This window comes from Phocoena phocoena, chromosome X (assembly GCF_963924675.1).
Source record: "Phocoena phocoena chromosome X, mPhoPho1.1, whole genome shotgun sequence".
Classification (NCBI taxonomy): Eukaryota; Metazoa; Chordata; class Mammalia; order Artiodactyla; family Phocoenidae; genus Phocoena; species Phocoena phocoena.
Genome location: NC_089240.1, coordinates 60,582,824 through 60,606,530, shown reverse-complemented (window position 1 = coordinate 60,606,530; position 23,707 = coordinate 60,582,824). Strand labels below are relative to the sequence as shown.

Sequence of the window (23,707 nt, the reverse complement as noted above, 5' to 3'; positions counted from 1 at the left end):
ACTACAGGTCATAACACCACTATATTCTCGTCCATTTCTTCATGAATCAAGTATTTGCGAGTTACTGGTACAACACAGATGATCTCCAAGGAGCATGTTTACTATGAGCTCCCATGTCTGTATCCCCTTATTAATATTCTGTCAATGCCCTACTGTGTCAGTGCCTCCACAGCACTCCATTTTCTTTAGCTTCTTAACTAGTACCCTAATTTCAGATCCAATCCTCACAGCACTAACTTCAAGTGTCCGAACATGGAGGAAAGGGGACACATTATCATATGTATTTGATTATGGAAAAAAATTTGAGAATCAATTAGTTTCTCACCTTGGGAATGTGGGGGAATAGACACATTCCCCCATCCTGCTGTCTTATTAGCTAAGGTCTACATTAGGTCCATATCATAGACAAAAACCAGACAAAACAAAACAGCTCATTTTGGGTCAAGGTATAAAAAAGTTGGCCTTCTCAGCATGCTTCGCACAGGCCCGCTAGGGGTAGCTCTCTCCTCATACAGCCAGCTCTGCCCAGTGAGGCGTTCCACCTAGAAGGCTTCCTTTCCTTGGCACAGGTCCCACAGCTAAAAGTCCAGAGCCTGATTCAGCTCTAGTAGGCAATCATCCCAGAAGACTCACTGACCATAGCTGTCTTTTTCCATCTAGGAATACGCATGAGGATCAAACACACAAGGTCAATGGAAACAGGGCAAAGTCACCACCACACTCCTTGAGAATAGCCTTCCTTGACTTTCCCAGTTTGGATTAATTTCTTTTGCCTCTGATAGCAATCACTCCCTGTACAACTCATCTTTCCAGCCGCCTCTAGGTATCATCCGGTGTCTCTGCTCAAAGTGACAACAGTGCATCTGAGGGGGTTGCTGAACCTGAGCAAAACTCTTAGGCACAAAGACCGTTTTGCATCCCAAGTTCAGCTCCTCACCTCTATAACTAGGAAGAGCCATCTACACTCTTTTCTACTTGTTTACGTCTACCAGTACTCCTGGTATATATAATAAATACCAGGCCTACATGATGAAATGCACCTAGAACATCCCAGGTCTGAACAAAACCAAAACATCCTCACCTATAGCAAACTCTCAAAGAAAGGGAAGGTTCAGCAGAAGTGGGGGGGCTGCTTTGTACAGCTGACTCATTCATTCAGCCCACATATCCATTATACGATTTTCTCTGCTTGTGTGTATATTTGAAATTCTCCATATTTAACAAGTTTAAAAATAAGACTAAAAAATATAATCCAAGAGAATTGAAGACAGGATCTCAAAGAGATAATCGCACACCCACGTTCATTGCATCATTATTCACAATAGCCAAGAGGTGGAAGCAACCTAAATGTCCATCGATGGATAATGGATAAAGAAGAAAAAAATATATATATATATAATTCAGCCTTAAAAAGAAAAATGAAATCTTTTCATACACTACAACATGGATGAACCTTGAAGACATTAAGCTAAGTGAAATAAGCCAGTCACAAAAAGCCAAATATTGCATGATTCCACTTATATGAGGTATCTAGAATAGTCAAATTCATAGAAACAGAAAGTAGAATGGTAGTTGCCAGGGGCAGGGGGAGGGGAAAATGGGTAGTTGTTTAAGGGGTATAGACTTACAGTTTTTCAAGATAAAAAAATTCTAAAGATCTATTGCACAAAAATGTGCATATAGTTACTGTACTGTACACTTTAAAATGGCTAAAAATACTAAAAATAAAAATAATACTTTTTAAAGGGCTGGGAACTCTGAGAGAAGGCTAGGAGTTACAAGAGAGAGGCAAATATTCTGTTTATCACCCATATGAGAAAAGCTTGTTTCGTTCGGCTCCAGCATCCAGCACAATGCTGTCCGGTTACAGATCACCCACAGCTTTTCCCTCATCACCACCACTATCCACACACTCTCCCAGGCACTACTATGCACAATGCACTGCTAGGAGAGACTCAAAGAAGGGTTTAAAAAAAAAAGAACGATGATAGAAGTTTATAGTCTTAGGGTAAAGGCAGGACTTCTATAAAAAGGTAAACAATAATACACAGTAAAGCATGGTCCAGAGAAAAATAAGTTGCTATGAGGAAACAAGGGGAAATTAAAAACTGAGAGAGCCTGTTACAGGCATTGTGTAAAATAGTTTCACATATCTTATTTAAGCTTCATAGTAGCACTGTAAAGTAGACATCACCTCAGCTCAGAGATCATTAAATATGCCTCTAGGATTGGAAATTGGAAGAGGCCTGGAGCTGCAGAGACCAACACCTCAGAAGGCATTCACTTTTAACCTTGGAATTACAGTTTCTTCTAAATCTTCCATTCTCATCTGACAAAGCATCCTTCTTCACATGTACATTTCCCAGCAGTCACTTTTGTCCTAGGTTAGAGGCACAACATAAAAGACCCCATAACTGGACTTCCCTGGTGGCGCAGTGGTTAAGAATCCGCCTGCCAATGCAGGGGCACGGGTTCGAGTTCTGGTCCGGGAAGACCCCACATGCCGCGGAGCAACTAAGCCGCTGTGCCACAACTGCTGAAGCCGGGGCGCCTAGAGCCCGTGCTCCGCAACAAGAGAAGCCACTGCAGTGAGAAGCCCGCGCACCCCAACGAAGAGTAGCCCCCGCTCCCGCAACTAGAGAAAGCCCGTGCGCAGCAACGAAGACCCAACGCAGCCAAAAATAAATAAATTTTAAAAAAAGACCCAGTAGCAGTAAAGACAAGAATGTAGCTCAGAGTATTACTATTTCTAGCACATTCTCCCCCCAAGTCTCACCCTTTCCAAAAGTCAAACCCACTTGAAATCACTCTAACTTTCTGAAACTAAGACAATTCAGCAGAAGACCCTCATTTTTATTTACTACTTTCTGCAACTTAGTTATCTACTAAATCCGGGAAGCTTTTTCACATTGAAGACTGACTTTTTGGTTCAAGTCCAGTCAAAGACACCCCAGGGCGAAGGAAGCCATATGAACACTCCCCAACCCGGAGCCAGGGAAGACTATCCTGCGCTTGGAAACTTAACCAGGGAGGCAATTCTAGTGACCCATCGATAGCCACCGCAAGCCCGCTCGGCCTTTCCCTCACATCCTTTCCACCAAGGGTCCTTGGTTCTGGGACTTCAGATGGACTCGTGAACCTGGGACAGAGAGGTGCCTCACGTCGGATTCACAAATAGGAAGAGCTGGCTCGATCTCCCCCGCTATACATACAACTCATCCCACTCTCAAATCCCTTCCATCCAAGGAGTGGCTCATATACTAAGGTAACCGTCCCGGGGATGGGGAGACTCGAAGAGAAAAGAGCGGATGAGGGGGCCGCCTGGCGGGGAGGTGATTCTCCATAAGGATTACCCGGCAAAGTAGTCGTCCTCCCGCGCTGTTAAACCGCAGCTAGCAGAGCCTCCCAGGCGTCTCTCGCTGGGCTGGGCAGGCTCGGCGGGCTCGGCGCCACATCCGGGCAGCTACCGAGTCCCGCCCCCGTCGTCGGACGCAGTCTCCCTCCGGTGCCCCGCGACCTCCTGGGATATGGAGTTCTAGCGCCCGCCGCGTGCTCTGCAAGTCGTTGGCTTCTAAACTACACCTTTGGGTAATCAAGGATCTCTGGGGTGCCAGTTCCTCGGTTCGGAGGTCCCCGAGCTTCACATTTCCCGTGACAAAGTGAGGCCGCTTCCTCCTCCCCAGACCGCTGTTTTCTCCTCAAGGCAAATATTAACAAAAAGAGGCAGTCAGGGAACTGAAAAAGTGTTAGTAAAAACGGAGGCGATAAAAGAAAATGTGGTAGTGAGTTAAGGTAGCTGTCACCATATATTAGTTTGCATTTTCTAGAGTTTTATATAAATGAAATCATACAGTATGCACTCTTTTTTTAACAGCTTTATTGAGATATAAATTCACATACCATACAATTCACTCACTTAAATTGTACAATTCAATAGTTTTTGATATATTACATTATTAATTTTTAAAAATAGTAGTAAATATATATAACAAAATTTGCCATTTCAACCATTTTTAAGTGTACAATCCAGTGGCGTTAAGTACATTCGCAATGTTGTGGAACCATCGCCCTTGTCTATTTCTGAAACTTTTTCATCACCCCGAATAGAAACTCTGTACCCACTAAGCAATAGCTGCTCATTCCCCTCTTCCCACAGCCCCTGAAAACCAACCTCTAATCCACTTTCTGTCTCCATGAATTCGACTTTTCTAGCTACTATTCATCTATTGATGGACATTTGGATTGTTTCCAACTTTTGACTATTGTGAATAATGCTGCAATGAACACTGGTGTACAAGAATATGGTTTTGTTGATTTTTCTCTATTGTTTGTTTTCTATCTCACTGATTTCCACTTTGATCTTCATTATTTTTGTTCTTTGAGTTTTATTTGCTCTTCTTTATACTGAAGTGAAAGCTGAAGCTATTGTTTTGAGACTTCCTTCTGTTCTGATATAGGTGTTTAGTGCTTAAAAATTACCCTGTAACTTGTTTCAGCAGAATGTCATGAATTATACGGTGTGGTTTCATTTTCATTCAGTTCAAAATATGTTCTAATTTCTTTTTTGATTTCTTCTTTGTCCCATGTGTTGTCTAGAAGTGGATTAGTTTTCAAATATTTGAGGATTTTCCAGAGATGTTTCTGTTATTGATAGGTAATTTAAATTCCATTATTCATATTTTGTGTGACTTGAATCCTTTCAAATTCATTGAGACTTGTTTTGTGGCCTAGAATATAGCCTATCCTGGTAAATACTCCATGTACACTTGAAAAGAATGTGTACTTTGCTGCTATTGGGTGGACTGTTCTATAAATGTCAACCAGGTCAATTTGGTTGATAGTGTTATTTACTTCTACTATATCCTTGCTCATTTTATGCCTACTCGTTCTATCAGTTATTAAGAGTATTGAAATCTCTGACTTGAATTGTGGATTTGTTTATTTCTCTTTGCAAGTTTATCAGTTTTTGATTCATGGATTTTTTTTTTTTTTTGGCCATGCCACGCAGCGTGTGGGATCTTAGTTCCCGGACCAGGGATCGAACCCGCACCCCCTGCAGTGGAAGCGCAGAGTCATAACCACTGGACAACCAGGGAAGTCCATGATTCACGTATTTTGTAGGTCTTATATTAGATGCACAAGCGTTTAGAATTGTTATGTCCTCTTCATTAATTGACCCCTCTATCATTATGAAATTACCTTCTTTATTCATGGTATCTTTGCTCTGAAATCTACTTTGTCCAATATTAATATAGCCCCTCCAGCTTTCCTTTGACTAGTATTATCATGGTACATCTTTTTTTTTACATACTTTTACTTTTAACCTATTTTTGTCTTTGTATTTAAGGAGTATTTTTTGTAGGAAGCATATGGTTGGGTCTTGCTTTTTTTACCCAATCTGATCATCTTTACCCTGTAACTGGGGTGTTTAGACCATCTACATTTAACGTGATTGTTGATTTGTGATTGTTAGGTTTGAGTCTTGCTATTTGTTTTCTATTTGCCCCATCTCTTCTTTGTTCTCTTTTTCCGCCTTCTTTTGGATTAATCAATATTATTTTTATTCCACTTAATCTCCTTTGTTGGCTTATTGGCTATACCCTCCCCCCCTTTTTTTTTTTTTGGGCCACATTGAGCGGCATGTGGGATCTTAGTTCCCCAACCAGGGATCAAGCTCGCGCCCCCTGCATTGGAAGCATGGAGTCTTAACCACTGGGCCATCAGGGAAGTCCCTAGCTATACCTCTTTGTTTTTTTATTTTAGTGGTTGCTTAAAGGTTGATAGTGTACATCTATAAGTTATCAGTTTACCTTTAAGTGTTTATTATACCACTTCACAAACAGTATAAGAACCTTACATTATTATACTTCCATTCTCTCTTCCTGGACCGCTCGTTATGCATTCTACTTTTATCTCATGATACATTGTTATTATTTTTGTTTAAACAGTTGCTTTTTTAAATTTTATTGTTTTTGGCTGCGTTGGGTCTTCATTGCTGTGCTCGGGCTTTCTCTAGTTGCAGCGAGCCAGTGCTACTCTTCGTTGCGGTGCACCGGCTTCTCATTGTGGTGGCTTCTCTTGTTGCAGAGCACAGGCTCTAGGCGCCCTGGCTTCAGTAGTTGTGGCACGTGGGCTCAGTAGTTGTGGCTCGCGGGCTCTAGAGCGCAGGCTCAGTAGTTGTGGCGCACAGGCTTCGTTGCTCTGTGGCATGTGGGATCTTCCCCGACCAGGGCTTGAACCCGTGTCCCCTGCATTGGCAGGCAGATTCTTAACCACTGTGCCACCAGGGAAGCCCTAAATAGTTACTTTTTAATGCTGCATTATTTAGAGCAGTTTCAGGGTCACAGCAAAATTGAGCGGAAGGTAGAGAGTTCCCATGATATGTCTGTTACAATCAACAAACCTACATTGGTACATCATTATCATCCAAAGTCCACAGTTTACCTTAGGATTTATTCTTGGAGTTGTGCATTCTACGAGTTTTAACAAATGTATTCACCATTATAGTATTATACAGAATAGTTTCACGGCCCTAAAAATCCTCTGTGGCCTGCCTATGCATCCCTCCCTCCCTCCTAACCCCTGGCAGCCACTGATCTTTTTACTGTCTCTTAGTTTTGCCTTTTCTAGAATGCTATATAGTTGTAATCAATCTTTAGCCTTTTCAAATTGGCTTCTTTCACTTAGTAATATGCATTTGAATTTCATCCGTGGCTTTTCATGGCTTTATAGCTCATTTCTTCCTTTTTAAAAATAGAGTTTATTTTTCAGAGTAGTTTTAAATTCAAATCAAAATTGAGCTGAAAATAGAGAGTTCCCATATATTCCCTGCCCTCTCACATGTACAACCTCCCCCATGATCAACATCCTACACTAGAGTGGTACAGTTTTTACAATTGATAAACCTACACTGATACATTATTACTACCCAAAGTCCATAGTTTGCATTAGAGTTCACTCTTGGTGGTGTACATTCTATGAGTTTTGACAACTGTATGATGAGATGTATTCACCATTATAGTATCGTGCAGAATAGTTTCACTGCCCTAAAAATCCTCTGCGGTCCACCTATTCATTCCCCTCTCCCCCCAGTATCTGACAACTACTGACCTTTTTATTGTCTCCATAGCTTTGCCTTAGTTGGAATCATACCATATGTAGCCTTTTCAGATTGGCTTCTTTCACTTAGTAATGTGCATCTGAGGTTCCTCCACGTCTTTTCCTGGCTTGATAGCTCATTTCTTTTTAGTGCTGAATAATGTTTCATTGTCTGGATGTACCACAGTTTATCCATCTACCCACTGAAGGACATCTTGGTTGCTTCCAAGATTTGGCAATTATGAATAAAGCACTATAAACATCTAAGTGCAGGTTTTTGTGTAAACATAAGTTTTCAACTCATTTGGATAGACACCAAGGAGCGTGATTGCTGGACCATACGGTCAATTATCTTTTTAAAACAGCTTTATTGAAATACAATTTACATACCATAAATTCATTCACTTTAAGTATACAATTAAATGATTTTTAGTAAATTTACAACATTGTGCTACTATCATCACAATCTGATTTTTAAATTTTTTTTCATGTCTGGTTTTAAAACATTTCCGTCACCCCAAAAAGATCCTTCATGCCCAGTTACAGTCACTCCCTGTTCCCAACCCCCAGGCAACAACCACTAATCCACTTGTCTCTATAAAGTTGTCTTTCCTGACCATTTGACATGAATGGGATCACACAGTATATCATCTTTTTGTATTTGGTTTCTTCCACTTAGCGTAATGTTCTTGAGTTTCATCCACAATGTAGCATGTATCAGTATTTCATCCCTTTCTATTGCCAAATTATATTTTTTCTTTTTAAATCAAATATATAGAGGTATAATTTATATACCACTAAATAAGCTCATTTTAAGTTTATAGCTTGATGACTTCTGACAAATGTATGTACCACGTAATTACTACCACAATCAAGACATACATTTCCATCACCCCCAAATAGTTCCCTTGTACCCCTTTGCAGTCAATCCTTACCACCCCTGGCCCCAGAGGACCACTGTTCTGCTTGCTGTCACTGAAGATTAATTATACCTTTCTAGAACTTCATATAAATGGAATCAGAGCATTTACTCTTTTGTGTCCTTTTTTTTTTTTTTTGGAATAGGATATCTCAGATAACTGAGCAACTGCTCCAGAGAAGCATGGTTTTCAGCACAGTTTTATATCTTGTCAGAACAAAGAACATCAAATAAGTCAGGGATACATTCCTTCGGAGTTTCAAAAGAAAGCAGATCAGTACATACACAGTGAGTCTCTATGGCCCTGGCACCTGGGAAGGGAGTCTTATCATCAAAGGAGTACTAGCACTGGTATCCCAAAAGGGAGGCATTTAATCTTTATTTTTAATATGGACATTATTTCTGGTCAGTGTACCCTTTTCTTTAATAATTACAGCAGGTGTACGATGTATGTTTGATAGGCCACAAGCAGGTTGTTTTAGCTAGCATAAAATTCAAGTTAAATCATGTATAAGCCAGAATGACTTCCCTCATACCTCAATATGTGAAAATTTCTTTCATCACATTGTATATGATAGCTTGATAGTTACCTTCTTAACTTGTATAAGTATTTTGATTTTTCAAAAACCATGAGCTGCTAATTATTTTCTCAGCATAATATTTCTGAGATTTATTCGTGTTGTGGGGCATAACAGTAGTTCATTCCCTTTTATTCTTAGTAGCATTCAATCGCAAGGATATATAGCAGTTTTTTTCTAGTTTGGGGCCATTATGGATAAAGTTGCTATGAATATTGTATATAAGTCTTGTTGACGAAAATATTAAATAATCTATAATAGGAAGAGAAAAGAGTTTTATTTGAGCCAAACTGAGGACTGTAGCCCAGAAGACAGCCTCTCAGATAACCCTGAAGAACTGCTCCAGATAAGCATGGTTTTCATCACAATTTTATATCTGGTCAGAGCAAAGAACATCAAACAAGTCATAGATACATTCTTTCAAGGTTTCCAAAAACAAACCAAAAACCAAATCAGCATGTGCACAGCGAGTCAGTACTGGCCTTGGCACCTGGGAAGGGAGTCTTATCATGGAAGGAGTATCAGTATTGGCATCTCAGGAAGGGAGGCATTTAATCTTTATTTTTAACATGGACATTGTTTACTTCTGGTCAATGCATCCTTTTCTTTAATAACTAAAGCAGAGTTACAATCTATGTTTGTTAGGCCACAAACAGGCTGTGTGCATAAAATTCAAGTTAACTCAAGCCAGAATGACTTCCCCATACCTCAATATTTGAACATTTCTTTCATCAATCAGTCTTTTTGTGGACATATGTTTTCATTTCTCTTGAGGGATACCTAAGAGTGGAATTGTTGGGTCATTGGGTAGGTGTATGTTTAACTTTGTATGTTTAACATTTTAAAAAACTATCAAATAGTACAGCAAAGTGGTTGTACCATTTAAAATTCTAATGTATGAGAGTCCCGGTGCTCCACATCTTCACCATCACTTAGTATTGTCTTTTTAATTTAGCAGTTCTAGTGGGTATATATAGTGGTATTTCACATGCATTTCCCTGATGCCCAATGACTTGAGCAGCTTTTCATTTACTTAATTGCTATTGATACATCTTTCCTGGTGTAGTGTCTGTTCAAATCTTTTGCCTGTTTTGCTATTAGGTTGTTTTCTTATTTGGAGTTGTAAAAGCTCTTTATATATTCTGGATACAAATCCTTTATCAGAATAGGTATTGTGACTATTTTCTCCCACTCTGTGGCTTGCCTTTCATTTTGTTAAATGAAATAGCAGAAGTTAATTTTGATGATGTCCAATCAAATTTTTCTTTTATGCTTAGTGCTTTTTTTATCCTCTCCTATATAAGAGAACATTGCCTATATTCTTATATATTTTATAGCTTTTGTTACTGTTGTGAATGAAATTTCATTTTCTACTTAGTTATTGCTTATATAGAAAGTTATTGATTTAGATATATTTTATAAGTGGCCATCTTGCATGTAAATATTTCTTTTTTAATAACTTGTAAGTTGACTCTCTTGGATTTTCATATCAACTGGAAAAAATGACAGTTTTGTCTTTTTCTTAATATTTATTTGGTTGCACCAGGTGGGCTCCTTAGTTGCAGCTCGCTAGCTCCTTAGTTGCAGCATGCAGGCTTCTTAGTTGTGGCATGTAGGATCTAGTTCCCTGACCAGGGATCAACCCGGGCCCCCTGCATTGGGAGCGGGGAGTCTTAACCACTGCACCACCAGGGAAGTCCTGACAGTTTTGTCTTTGCCTTGCCAGTATTTATACCTCTTATTTTGATTTCTCATTTCATGGCATTGGTCAAGACTTCCAGCATAATGCTAAATGGTAGCTAAGTTACCTATGAAGGTCCGAGATTAGATTTTGGAGAATAACAGTGAGACTGGAGAGAAGCTAGAGTCACTACAAGGAAAGAATCAATAGAACTTGGTAACTAACTGAATAAGGGGAATGAAAGAGAAACACAGGTTAGAAATAATTAGGATATTACGCTTAGGAACAGGGAGAATGAAATATCCATTATCAGAAATGAGGAAGGGCTTCCCTGGTGGCTCAGTGGTTGAGAGTCCGCCTGCAATGCAGAGGACTCGGGTTCGTGCCCCAGTCCGGGAGGATCCCACATGCCGCGGAGAGGCTGGGCCCGTGAGCCATGGCTGCTGAGCCTGCGCATCTGGGGCAAAAAAAAAAAAAAAAAAGAAATGAGGAAACGAAGAGAATTACTTGGCATGGGGGAAATAGTAAGCTCAATTTTAGATATTTTCAGTTTGAGTTTACAATAGGGCTTTCATGCAGAAGTGTCCTGTAGGCAGTTAGAAATAGAGAACTGGAGTTTGGATGAGAGGCCTGGGCTAGAGATGAAGATTTTAGTCATTAACAAAGGTGATGTTTATTTTTTAATTGATGTATAGTTGATTGACAGTATTATATTAGTTTCAAGCAAAGGTGATAGTTGAAACAGTAATGTAGATTAGTTACCTGAAAAGGAAAGTTAAAGAAAAAGAGAAGAGTTCAACATTGGGTCTCAAGGGTACAGGTAGGAGGAAGTAGAGGAGCCAAGAAAAAATAAAAAAGAAGGATTTAGAACAGAAGAACATGCAGAATAGCTTTAAAAGTTATGAGGAATAGCCAACAGTGTCAAATAGGAAAAAGAGCTTAAGGGAAACAAGGAGTGGGAGTGGCAGAGCTTCCGAAATTGTCAATAAAAATATCTGAAGGATGGGGCTTCCCTGGTGGTACAGTGGTTAAGAATCCGCCTGCCAATGCAGGGGACACGGATTCGAGCCCTGGTCTGGGAAGATCCCACATGCCATGGAACAACTAAGCCCGTGCGCCTGTGCTCTAGAGCCCATGAGCCACAACTACTGAGCCTGCGTGCTGCAACTAATGAAGCCCACGCGTCTAGAGCCCGTGCTCCACAACAAGAGAAGCCACCACGATAAGAAACCTGAGCACCGCAACAAAGAGTAGCCCCTGCTTGCTGCAACTAGAGGAAGCCCATGCGCAGCAACGAAGACCTAACGGCAGCCAAATTAATTAATTAATTAATTTTTAAAAATCTGAAGGTTGACATCTGCAAAGTAAAACATTTTTGAGCTACTAAAGGAAAACTAAATACAGACTAGGTATTAGATGATATTGAGAAAGTATACATTTTATGGAGTGTGATAATGTTATTGTGGTTGTATTTAAGTCTTTATCTTTTAAAGATATGAGCCAAAATATTTAAAAGTGAAATGATATATCTAGGATATGCTTTAAAATACTCCAGCAAAGTTTTAATAATAATAATATTAATAATAATAAATGCGAGGGATAAATAAGACAATAATAACAGAGTATTCGTTATTATTGAAATGGGTGATGGGTTCATCGGGGCTCATTATACTATTCTCTCTTCTTTGTACATGTTTGAAAGTTTCCACAATGAAAGGTTTAAAAATGCATAATTTGGTATGACCTCCAAGATATATCATTAAGACAAAAGCAAGATTCAGAACATGTGGATGGTATGCTATCATTTGGATAAGAAAAAAATTAAAAGAAAGACCATGAATGTTTTCTTGTATATGCATAGAATATCTCTGAAAAGATTCTCAAGAAACTGATAACTTTAGTTGTTTCCTAGAAGGAGAACCTGTATGGCTTGGGAACAAGAGTGAGAAGGAGATTTTTAAATTGTATATACTCTTAAAACGTTTGAAATTTTGAAACTATGTAAACATTCAAAAAAGTAAATAACACTAAAAATAAATAATTTCTGATAATATGGTTTTGACTGTTGTACAATAGTTAAGAAAGGACTGCTAAAAAAAAATTTAAAAAGAAAAAAAAAGGATTCCTAAAATAAAAGGTATAATGTAGCCAAGAATTTTAATAAGCCTAGAACCAAACTTTCAACTAATTTTACAAAAACATTAGAGGTGGGAAAGAAATATGAGGGAGAACTATAGGTACTAAATAATTATTGCTATGTACAGAAAAAGTGTAAGTTTAAATATGTTTTTAATATAGGAGTTATTACTCATTGACTAGAAATAAGAACTAGAATTAGAGGGAAAAAAGGAACAAGGACAATTTGATCAGCCAAGCAACCAGACAGATCAATGCAGAAACAGAAGACTTGAACAAGACTATAAACCAGATGAATGTTGGCTCAGGGCTTCTGGATAGCCTCAGGATGGGAGGTGATAGCCAGGGGAACCAACCATGTGATTAGAGGATTGGAACTTTCAGCCCCATCCCCTGACCTCCAAGGGAGAGGGGCTGGAGATTGATGTAATCACCAATGGCCAATGATTGAATCAAACATGCATATCAAACATGCACTCCCAGAAATATCCTAACCAAAGGAGTTTGGAGAGCTTCCAGATTGATGAACATGTGGAGGTACTGAGAGGGTATCGCACCCAGAGAAGTCATGGAAGCTCTGCACTCCTTCCCCCATAACTTTATGTATCTCTTCCATCTGGCTGTTTCTGATTTTTATCCTTTTATAACAAACCAGTAATCTAGTAAGTAAACTGTTTTCCTGAGTTCGGTGAGCCATTCTAGCAAGTTATCAAACTCAAGAAGGGGGTTGTGGGAACCTCCAATATGTAGCTGCTTAGTCAGAAACACAAATGACAACCTGGACTTGCAATTGGCATATGAAGTGGGGGCACACTTGTGGGACTGAGCACTTAAATTGTGGGATCTGATGCTATCTCCAGTTAGATAGTGTCAGAATTGAGTTAAACTATAGAACACCCAGTTGGTGTCCGCTGAGATCTGGAGAATTTCTTGGTGTGGGAAAAACACTCACACATTTGGAATACAGAAGTATTCTATGAGTAGAGTAAATGAGTATGTCCCTTTCATAGACAATCTACCAAAAATGGCCCGTAAAGAAATAGAAAATCTGAAAAGACCTATAACTAGTAAGGAGATTTAGTCAGTAATTGAAGATTTCCCAACAAAGAAACACTCAGGATTAGATGGCTTCACTGGTGAGTTCAATCAAACATTTAAAGAAGAATTAATACCAGTACTTCTCATTCTCTTCTAAAAAATTGAAGAGGAGGAAATACTTCATAACTCACTCTATGAGGCCAGCATCACCCTGATACCAAAGCAAGACAAAGACACCACAAGAAAAGAAAACTACAGGCCAACATCCCTGATGAACATGGATGCAAAAGTCCCCAACAAAATACTAGCAAACTTATTTCAACCGCACATTAAAGGGATCATATACAATGGCCAAGTGGGATTTATCCCTGGGATGCAAGGATGGTTCAACATATGCAAATCAATCAATGTGATATATGATATTAACATAATAAAGGGTTTAAAAATCACATGATCATCTCAATAAATTATATCTATATGTATGTATACACACATACACACACAGTTGTAGGGAAAAAAGCGATCTACAGATTCAGTACAATCCTGATCAAAATTCCAATGGAATTTTTTGCAGAAATAGAAAAATCAATTCTAAAATTCATTTGGAATTTGAAGGGACCCTGAATGGCCAAAACAGTCTTGAAAAAATAACAAAGTTGGAGGACTCACACTTCCATATTTCAAAACTACCAACTACTACAAAGCTACAGTAGTCAAGACGTGTGGTACTGGCATAAGGAAAGAAATATAGATCAATGGAATAGAACATACAGCCCAGAAATAAACTTTCACATATATAGTTAATTGATTATCAACAAGGTGCCAGAAGATTCAATAGGAAATTGACAGGCTTTTCAACAAAAGCACAGGCAACAACAACAAAAAATAGATAATTGGAATGTATCAAAATTAAAATCTTTTGTGCATCAAAGGATACTATCGAGGAAGTGAAAAGATAATGTATGGAATGCGAGAAAATATTTTCAAATCATATATCTGATAAGGGAATAATATCCAGAATAGAAAAAGAACTCCCACAACTCAGAACAAAAAAACAAACAGCCCAATTCAAAGGTGGGCAAAGGGACCTCCCAGGTGGTCCAGTGCTTAAGACTCCAGGCTCCCAATGCAGGGGGCCCGGATTCAATCCCTGGTCAGGGAACTAGATCCCTCATGCCACAACTAAAGATTCCTCGTGCCGCAACTAAAGATCTCGCACGTGGCAACAAAGATCCCGCATGCTGCAACTAAGACCCGGCACAGCCAAATAAATAAATATTAAAAAAAAAAAAGATGGGCAAAGAGCTTGAATAGATATTTTTTCAAAGAGGATATATACAAATGGCCAATAAACACATGAAAATATGCTCAACACATCATTAGGGAAATGAAAATCAAAATCACAATGTGATACAACTTCATACTTATTAGGATGGCTATGATAAAAAATGGAAAATAACAAGTGTTGTTGAGGATGTGAAGAAACTGGAACTCTAGTCAATTTATGACAAAGGAGACAAGAATATACAATGAAGAAAGGACAGTATCTTCAATAAATGGTGTTGGGAAAACTGGACAGCCACATGCAAAAGAATGAAACTAAACCACTATCTTACACCATACACAAAAATTAACTCAAAATGGTTAAGACTTAAACGTAAGACCTGAAACCATAAAACATCCAGAAGAAAATATGCGTGGTAAGCTCCTTGACATTGGTCTTGGTGATGAATTTTTGAATCTGACAGCAAAAGCAAACGCAACAAAGGCAAAAATCAACAAGTGGGACTACATCAAGCTAAAAAGCTTGTGCACAGCAAAGGAAATTATCAACAAAATGAAAAGGCATCCTATTGAATGGAGAAAATAATTACAAATCATACATCTGAAAAATACAAAGAACTCATACAACTCAATAGCAAAAAAAAAAAAACAAAAAACAATCTGGGCAGAAGATCTGAACAAGACATTTCTCCAGAGAACACATACAGATGACTAACAGGTACATGAAAAGATGATCAACATCATTAATCATCACGGAAATGCAAATCAAAACCACAATGAGATATCAACTCACACTTGTTAAAATGACTATTACAAATAAAAAAACAAACACACACAAAAAACCCAAGAAATAACAATTGTTGGCAAAGATGTGGAGAAAAGGGAACACTTGTGCACTGTTGGTAGGAATGTAAATTGATGCAACTACTATGTAAAACAGTATGGAAGTTCCTCAAAAAATTAAAAATAGGACTACCATATGATCCAGCAGTTCCACTTCTGGGTATTTATCTAAAAAAACCCAAAAATACTAATTTGAAAAGATGTATGCACCCCCATGTTCATTGCAGCATTATTTACAATAGCTCAGATATGGAAACAATGTAACTATCAATGGATGAATGGATAAAGAAATATATTATTCAGTCATTAAAAAGAATGCAATCTTGCAATTTGCAACAACATGGATGGATCTCGAGGGCATTATGCTAAGTGAAATAAGTCATACAGTGAAAGACAAATACCATATGATCTCTATCATATGTGGAATCTGAAAACAATAACAACAACAACAATCTCCAAGCTTGTTGGAGATTGTTTATTTTATTTTAAAAAATAAAAATTCTTCTTAAAATTTTAAAAAAATTAAATTTTTTTTTTAATTTTTAAAAAAATTTTTAAAAAATTTAAAAAATTTTAAATTTTATTTTAAAAAATAAAAATTATTTAAAAAAATAAAAATTGTTTATTTATTTTTAAAAAAATAAATTTTTTTAAAATTGGAACTTTTGTACATTGCTGGTGGAAAGGTAAAAATGTTTGCAGCTACTGTGGGAAATAGTTTGATGGTTTCTCAGAAAGTTAAACATAGAATTACCATATGATACAAAAACTCCACTCCCAAAGAAATTGAAAGCAAGGACACAAACAGATACTTGTACACCAATGTTCACAGCAGCATTATTCACAATAGCCAAAAGGTAGAAATGACCCAAGTGTCCATTAACAGATGAATGGATAAATAAAATTTGGTATATACATGCAATGGAATATTATTCATCCATAAAAAGGAATAACATTCTGATATATGCTACAATAAATATGAATCTTGAAAACATTATGCTAAATGAAATAAGACAGAAAAGTTCAAATATTGTACAATTACACTCATATAAGGTACGTACAATAGGAAAATTCATAAAGACAAAAAGGGGGCTTCCCTGGTGGCGCAGTGGTCAGGAATCCGCCTGCCAAGGCAGGGTACATGGGTTCAAGCCCTGGTCTGGGAAGATCCCACATGCCGTGGAACAACTAAGCCCATGCACCACAACTACTGAGCCTGCACTCTAGAGCCTGCAAGCCACAACTACTGAGCCCACGTGCCACAACTACTGAAGCCTGCACACCAAGAGCCTGTGCTCCACAACAAGAGAAGCCACTGCAATGAGAAGCCCGCGCACTGCAACCAAGAGTAGCCCCCGCTCGCCTCAGCTAGAGAAAGCCCACACGCAGCAACGAAGACCCAACGCAGACAAAAATAAAGATAAATAAATTTATATTAAAAAAAGACAAAAAGTAGAATAGAGTTTACCACGGCTGTTGGGAAGGGACAATGGAGAATTACTGTTTAATAGGTACAGAGTTTCTCTTTGGGATGATGAAAAAGTTCTAGAAATAAATAGTGGTGAAGATTATACAACATTGTGAATGTACTTAATGCCAATTAATTGTACACTTTAAAATGGTAAATTTTGTGTTACATATTTTTTGCCATAAAAAATGCAAAAAGCAAATCAAAGGCCAAAGGAGAAATTCAGAAAATATATTTCAACCCACATAACAGAGGCCTGATTTACCTAGAATACAAACAGCTTTTACAAAGCAATAAAAAAGAGAAATAGAAATAGAAAACTAGGCAAAGGACAAGAGCAATACACACACACACACACACACACACACACACACACACACACGAAAAGAAATATATGTGACTTCTAAGTATATTAGAAAACTTAGGGAATTCCCTGGTGGTCCAGCGGTTAGGACTCTGCACTTCCACTGCAGGGGGGACATGTTCAATCCCTGGTTGGGGAAGTAAGATCCGCATGCCACAAGGCGCAGCCAAAAAAAAATAAACAAACCAAAAAAAGCTTAACTCTACTCATGATAAAAAGATTGTGTTAAGATACCACTCTTTTCCTAGAAAGATGGCAATATCAGAAAGTTTGATAATATGTTGTTTTGGCGAGGCTGTGGAGAAACACTCTCATATTCTGTTGCTGGATTGTAAATTGGTATATTTTTTGTAAGGCAACTTATCAAAAAAATTTTAAAGTGTGCTCACTTTGGCAGCGCACATAGTAAAATTGGAACGATACAAAAGATTAGCATGGCCCCTGCGCAAGGATGATATGCAAATTCGTGAAGCGTTCCATATTTTTGAATGCATGTATAACTGAATCACTTTGCTGTACACCTGAAACTAACACAACATTGTAAATCAACTATACTCCAATAAAAATTTCTTTAAAAAGAAAAGAAATTTTAAGTACATATGCCTTTTTATTGGTAAGTAACAGAAAACCCAACTCCAATAGGCTTAAACAATAAAGAGGATTTAGGACTTCCCTGGTGGCACAGTGGTTGAGAGTCCGCCTGCGGATGCAGGGGACACGGGTTCGTGCCCCAGTCCGGGAAGATCCCACATGCCGCAGAGCGGCTAGGCCCGTGAAGCCATGGCCGCTGAGCCTGCGCGTCCTGAGCCTGTGCTCCGCACCGGGAGAGGCCACAACAGTGAGAGGCCCGCGTACCACAAAATAAATAAATAAAGAGGATTTATCAGTTCAAATAACTGCAAATTCCAGGGGATGAGTGAGCTCTGAAATTGGTTTGATTTTGTGGATCAACAATATCACCAGGGACCTAATTTCCTTCCATCTGTCAGTTCAGTCATCCAAAGTGCAAGCTCCACTGTAAATCTGACTCCCTTCTTGGTAGCAAAAGGGCTGCAGCACTTGAAGTCTTCACATCAGCTACACCATACTGTCCAAAAGAAGAGACAAAGCTGGCTTTTGTTCTCTCTCAGAAGAGCAAAGAAAAACAAAAACAAAAAGAAACCCTTCTTCCCCCAAATACTTCAAAAAATATCCTCTAACATTTCACTGACTTGCATCATTGGCCCATTCCTGAAATTTCCCCTTGACAGGACAATAGTATGCATTGATTGGCTAAGGCCTGGGTTGCTTGAACCAATAACTGAGACATGGGGGATGGACTTACCCTGATTGGGTTACATGTGTGGTGCACCCCCTCCAGAAGCTGGGAGTGAGATCAATTCTACCCCCTTCAAACTTTATGACTGCTAAACAATGGGGAAGATATGGAATGGATGTTGGGCAGGGATAACATCAACCACTATATACTTTGATACAGCAACCATACTTCTAGGAATTTATCCTAAAAATATGCTGACCCATGTGTACAAATAAGTATGTTCAGGGAGATCATTTGTAATAACAGGATATTGGAAACAACCAAAATGCCTGGGACTGGTTAAATAAATTATGATGTAGCCATACAAAAGAATAAGGCAGATATAAATGTATTGATATGACACAATCTCAAAAATATATTAAGTGAAAAAAGCAGAGTGAATAGCCTGCTACCATTTGTGACAAAAAGAGAGAAGAAATGGATATATGGATATGATATATTTTAAGTGAAAAAAGTATGATAAACTCCCATTTTCATCAATAACCAGACAGATAGATATCCAAATGCATGTGCACACACACATATATACCCATTTATACTTGTATATCCATGGTTTGCATAGAATATATCTGGAGGATAAACAAGAAATTGACAGTGGGGTTCTCTGGAAAGGGAACCAAGGGAACTAAGGAATAGGGGTAATATATAACTTTAATTGTATATCCTTTTATATTGCTTGAGTTGTTTTTTACCATGTGCATGTATTTTTAGTTAAAAAACAAAAATATTTATTAGTTATAGGTTTCTATTTTTTACCTGTCAGATTGTCGAAGATAAAAATATTTTTTAATAGTTTTATTGGTCAAGATGGCATAGTAGGAAGACTCTGAGCTCACTTCCTCTCACAGCCACACCAAAATTACAACTATTTACAGAGCAACTATTGATGAGAAAGGCCAGAATCTAGCAGAAAAGATCTTCTACAACTAAAGACATAAAAAAGGAACCACAATGGGGCTTCCCTGGTGGCTCAGTGGCTGAGAGTCCACCTGCCGATGCAGGGGACACGGGTTCCTGCCCCGGTCTGGGAAGATCCCACATGCCGCGGAGCGGCTGGGCCCGTGAGCCATGGCTGCTGGGCCTGCGTGTCCGGAGCCTGTGCTCCGCAACGGGAGAGGCCACAACAGTGAGAGGCCCACGTACCGTAAAAAAAAAAAAAAAAAAACCACAATGAGATGAGTAGGATGGGCAGAGTCACAGTATAGTCAAGACCCACACCCCAGGGTGGGCAACCCACAGATGGGAGAATAATTACAATTGCAGAGGTTCTCCCCATGGAGAAAGGGGTCTGAGCCCCACATCAGGCTCCCCAGCCCAAATGTCCAGCATCAGGAAGATGATCCCCCAGAAAGTTTGGCTTTGAAGGCCAGTGGGGCTTACTTTCAGGGGAGCCAGAAGGCTGTGGGAGACAGAGATTCCATTCTTTTTTTTTTCTTTGCAGTACGTGGGCCTCTCACTGTTGTGGCCTCTCCCATTGTGGAGCACAGGCTCCAGATGCGCAGGCTCAGTGGCCACGGCTCACGGGCCCAGCCGCTCTGCAGCATGTGGGATCTTCCCGGACCAGGGCACGAACCCGTGTCCCCTGCATCGGCAGGCGGACTCTCAACCACTGTGCCACCAGGGAAGTCCAGAGAGATTCCATTCTTAAAGGGTGCACACAAAATCTCACACACTCCAGGACCCAGGGCTGCAGCAGTAATTTGAAAGGAGCTTGGGTCAGACCCACCTGCTGATCTTGGAGAGTCTCCCAGAGAGGCAGGAGGCAACTGGAGGTCACCCTGGGGACACAGACACTGGTGCTGGCAAGTGCCATTTTGGAATACTCCCTCTAGTTTATTAGCCTGGGGACCCAGCCTTGCCCCTGCCCACCAGTCTATAGGCACCCATACTGGGATGCTTCAGGCCAAGCAACTAGCCAGGCAGGGACAGCCCCACCCACCATCAGGCAAGCTGCCTTAAGACCCCCTGAGCCCACAGCTTCCCCTGGACACAGCCCTATCAACAGAGGGCCCAGGACCCAGCCCCATACACCAGAGCACAGGCACTAGACCCAGGACTCCCAGGGCCCTGTAGCTAGAGACCACAGGACCCAGCTCTGCCCACCAGTGGGCAGGCACCAGCTTTAGGACACCCTGGTACCTGGACCCACCCACCAGTGAGCAATCTCTAGCCTTGGAACCAGCCTCACCCACCAGTGGGCAGACACCTGCCCAAGGACAACTGCAGCCCCACAGCCTGCCATGGCAGGACTCAGACCACCCACCAGCAGGCTGGCACAAGCCCTGGGACCCACTGGGCCACGCCCTTACCCACCAGCAGGCCAACACCAGCTCTGAGACATCTTGAGGGCCTCAGCCAGCTGCTCTAGGATCCATCCTCAATCACCAGTGGGCTGACACAAGCTTCAGGACACCCCAGACCCTGCAGCCATGTCAAGAACTGGCCTCAACCACCAGTAGTCAGACCCCAGCTCTGGGACCCCTGGGCCCTTCAGCCAGAGACCCCAGGACCTGGTTCTACCCACCAGTGGGCTGACACTAGCCCCAGGACCCAGCTTCACCCACTGGTGAGTGGGCACCAGTGGTGAGATCTCCTGGACTCAAACCCCACCAACCAATGGGTGGACACCAGCCCCAGGATCACCACAGCTCCACAGCCTGCCTTGTCAGCTGAAACATCAGCAGGCAGAGAGTAGCCCTGGGAACCCCACAGACCATGACCCTTCCCACCAGCAGGCCAACTCCAGCTCTGGGACACCTTGGGCTCCTCAGCCAGTGGCCCTGGAATCCATGCCAGTGGGCTGACACCAGCTTCAGGATACACAGGACCCTGAAGCCAGAGACACCAAGACCTGGCTCCACATACCAGTGAACTGGCACTAGCCCTGGGACCCCCTGGGCCCTAGCCACACCTACTAGCAGGCCAGCACCAGCTCTGAGATGCCTTGGACTCCTCAGCCAGCCACCCCAGGATCTAGCCCTATTCACCAATGGGCCAGTACCAGCATTGGGACACCTGGGAACCTGCAGCCAGCAATGTCAGGAACCAGCCCCACTCACCAGGAGGCCAACACTAGATCCAGGAACTCCAGTCCCATAACCACCCACCCTAGAACAAGGTTCTGCCCACCAGTGAGCAAGCACTAGCCTGGGACCCCCCAGGGTCCCTCAGCCAGGATCTCATGACCCGGCCCTGCCAACTAGCAGCTGGTAGCCTCCATGCAATGCAGGGCCTGACAACCAGTCAAACCAGGGGTGAGCCATGCCTATGAGATCACCCACAGTAGTCAGCCCACCATAACAGAAGGACCCACCCAGCCAACATAGGGGGCACCCCTAGAGCATATAGCTCTGGTGATAACAGGGAGGTGTGCTGCTGGGACACATAGGATGTCTTCTACAAAAGGCCACTTCTCCAAGGTTAGGAAACATAACCAACCGCCCAGATACACAGAAATAAAAACAGCAAGTTAGGCAGAATGAGGTGACAGAGGAACATGTTCCAGATGAAGGAACAATATAAAACCCCAGAAGAAAAACTAAGTGAAATGGAGACAGGCAATCTACCCAATAAGGAGTTCAAGGTATTGATCATAAAGATGATCAAAGAACTCAGGATAAGAATAGATGAAGAGAGTGAGAAGTTAGAAGTTTTTAACAAAGGGTTAGAAAATATAAAGAAGAACCAAACAGATGAAGAATACAATAAGTGAAATGAAAAATACACTAAAAGGAATTAACAGTAGACTAAATGATACAGATGAATGGATCAGCAAGCTGGAAGACAGAGTAGGGGAAATCACTGAAGCAGAACAGAAAAAAGAATAAAAAGAAATGAGGACAGTTTAAGAGACCTCTGAAACAACATCAAGCATACTAACATTCACATTACAGGGGTCCCAGGAGGAGAAGAGAGCGAGAAAGGGACAGAGAACATATCTAGAAGACATAATAGCTGAAAACTTCCCTATCCAGGGAAAGGAAACAGATAGCCAGGTCCAGGAAGCACAGGGTCCTAAACAGGATCAACCCAAGGAGGACCACACCAAGACACATTGTAATTAAGATGGCAAAAATTAAAGATAAAGATAGAATATTAAAAGCAGCAAGGGAAAAGTAACAAATACCATACAAAGGAATTTCCATAAATCTATCAGCTAACTTTTCAGCAGAGACCTTTCAGGCAAGAAGGGAGTGGCACAATACATTTAAAGTGAAAAAAGGAAAAACCTACAACCAAGACTACTCTACCCAGCCAGGCTTTCATTCAGATTTGATGGAGAGAGCAAAAGTTTTGCAGATAGGCAAAAGCTAAATGAATTCATCACTACCAAGCCAGCTTTACAAGAAATGTTAAAAGGACTTCCCTAAGTGAAAAAGAAAAGGCCACAGCTAGAAACATGAAAATTACTAAAGGGAAAAACTCACTGATAAAGACAAATATAGTAAAGGTAGTAAATCATCCATGTACAAAGCTGTAGGAAAGTTTTAAAATAAAAGTACTAAAGTAATCTATATCCACAGTAAGTCATTAAAGACTACACAAGACAAAAAGATGTAAAATACAACGTCAAAAAAGCGATAATAGGAAGAAGGGAGTAAAAATGCAGGGCTGTTAAAATGCATTTGAAATTAAGAGATAAGCAGCTTAAAGTAATCACATATATGTGTATGTACATGGATTATATATATATATATATACCTGATGGTAACCACAAACTGAAAATCTGTAATAGAGACACACACAAAAAGAGAAAGGAATCATCCAAACTAACACTAAAGATAGTCATCAAATTACAAGGGAAGAGAACCAAAGAAGAAGAAAGGATAAAAAAAATTACGAAAACAATGCCCAAATAATTAACAAAATAGAAATAGGTACATACCTATCAATAATTACTTTAAATGGAAATGGACTAAATGCTCCAATCAAAAGACACAGAGTGGGGACTTCCCTGGTGGTCCAGTGGTTAAGACTCTG

The 23,707-nt window shown here is 40.2% G+C and overlaps 1 non-coding gene across 1 annotated transcript; it reads left to right on the top strand.

Moving 5' to 3' along the window:
- The first annotated feature begins 17,790 nt into the window (after positions 1-17,790).
- LOC136143208 (U6 spliceosomal RNA) lies at positions 17,791-17,895 on the top strand. Its single transcript, XR_010657901.1, has one exon. It is a non-coding gene; the product is annotated as a U6 spliceosomal RNA (small nuclear RNA).
- Positions 17,896-23,707: the final 5,812 nt, after the last annotated feature.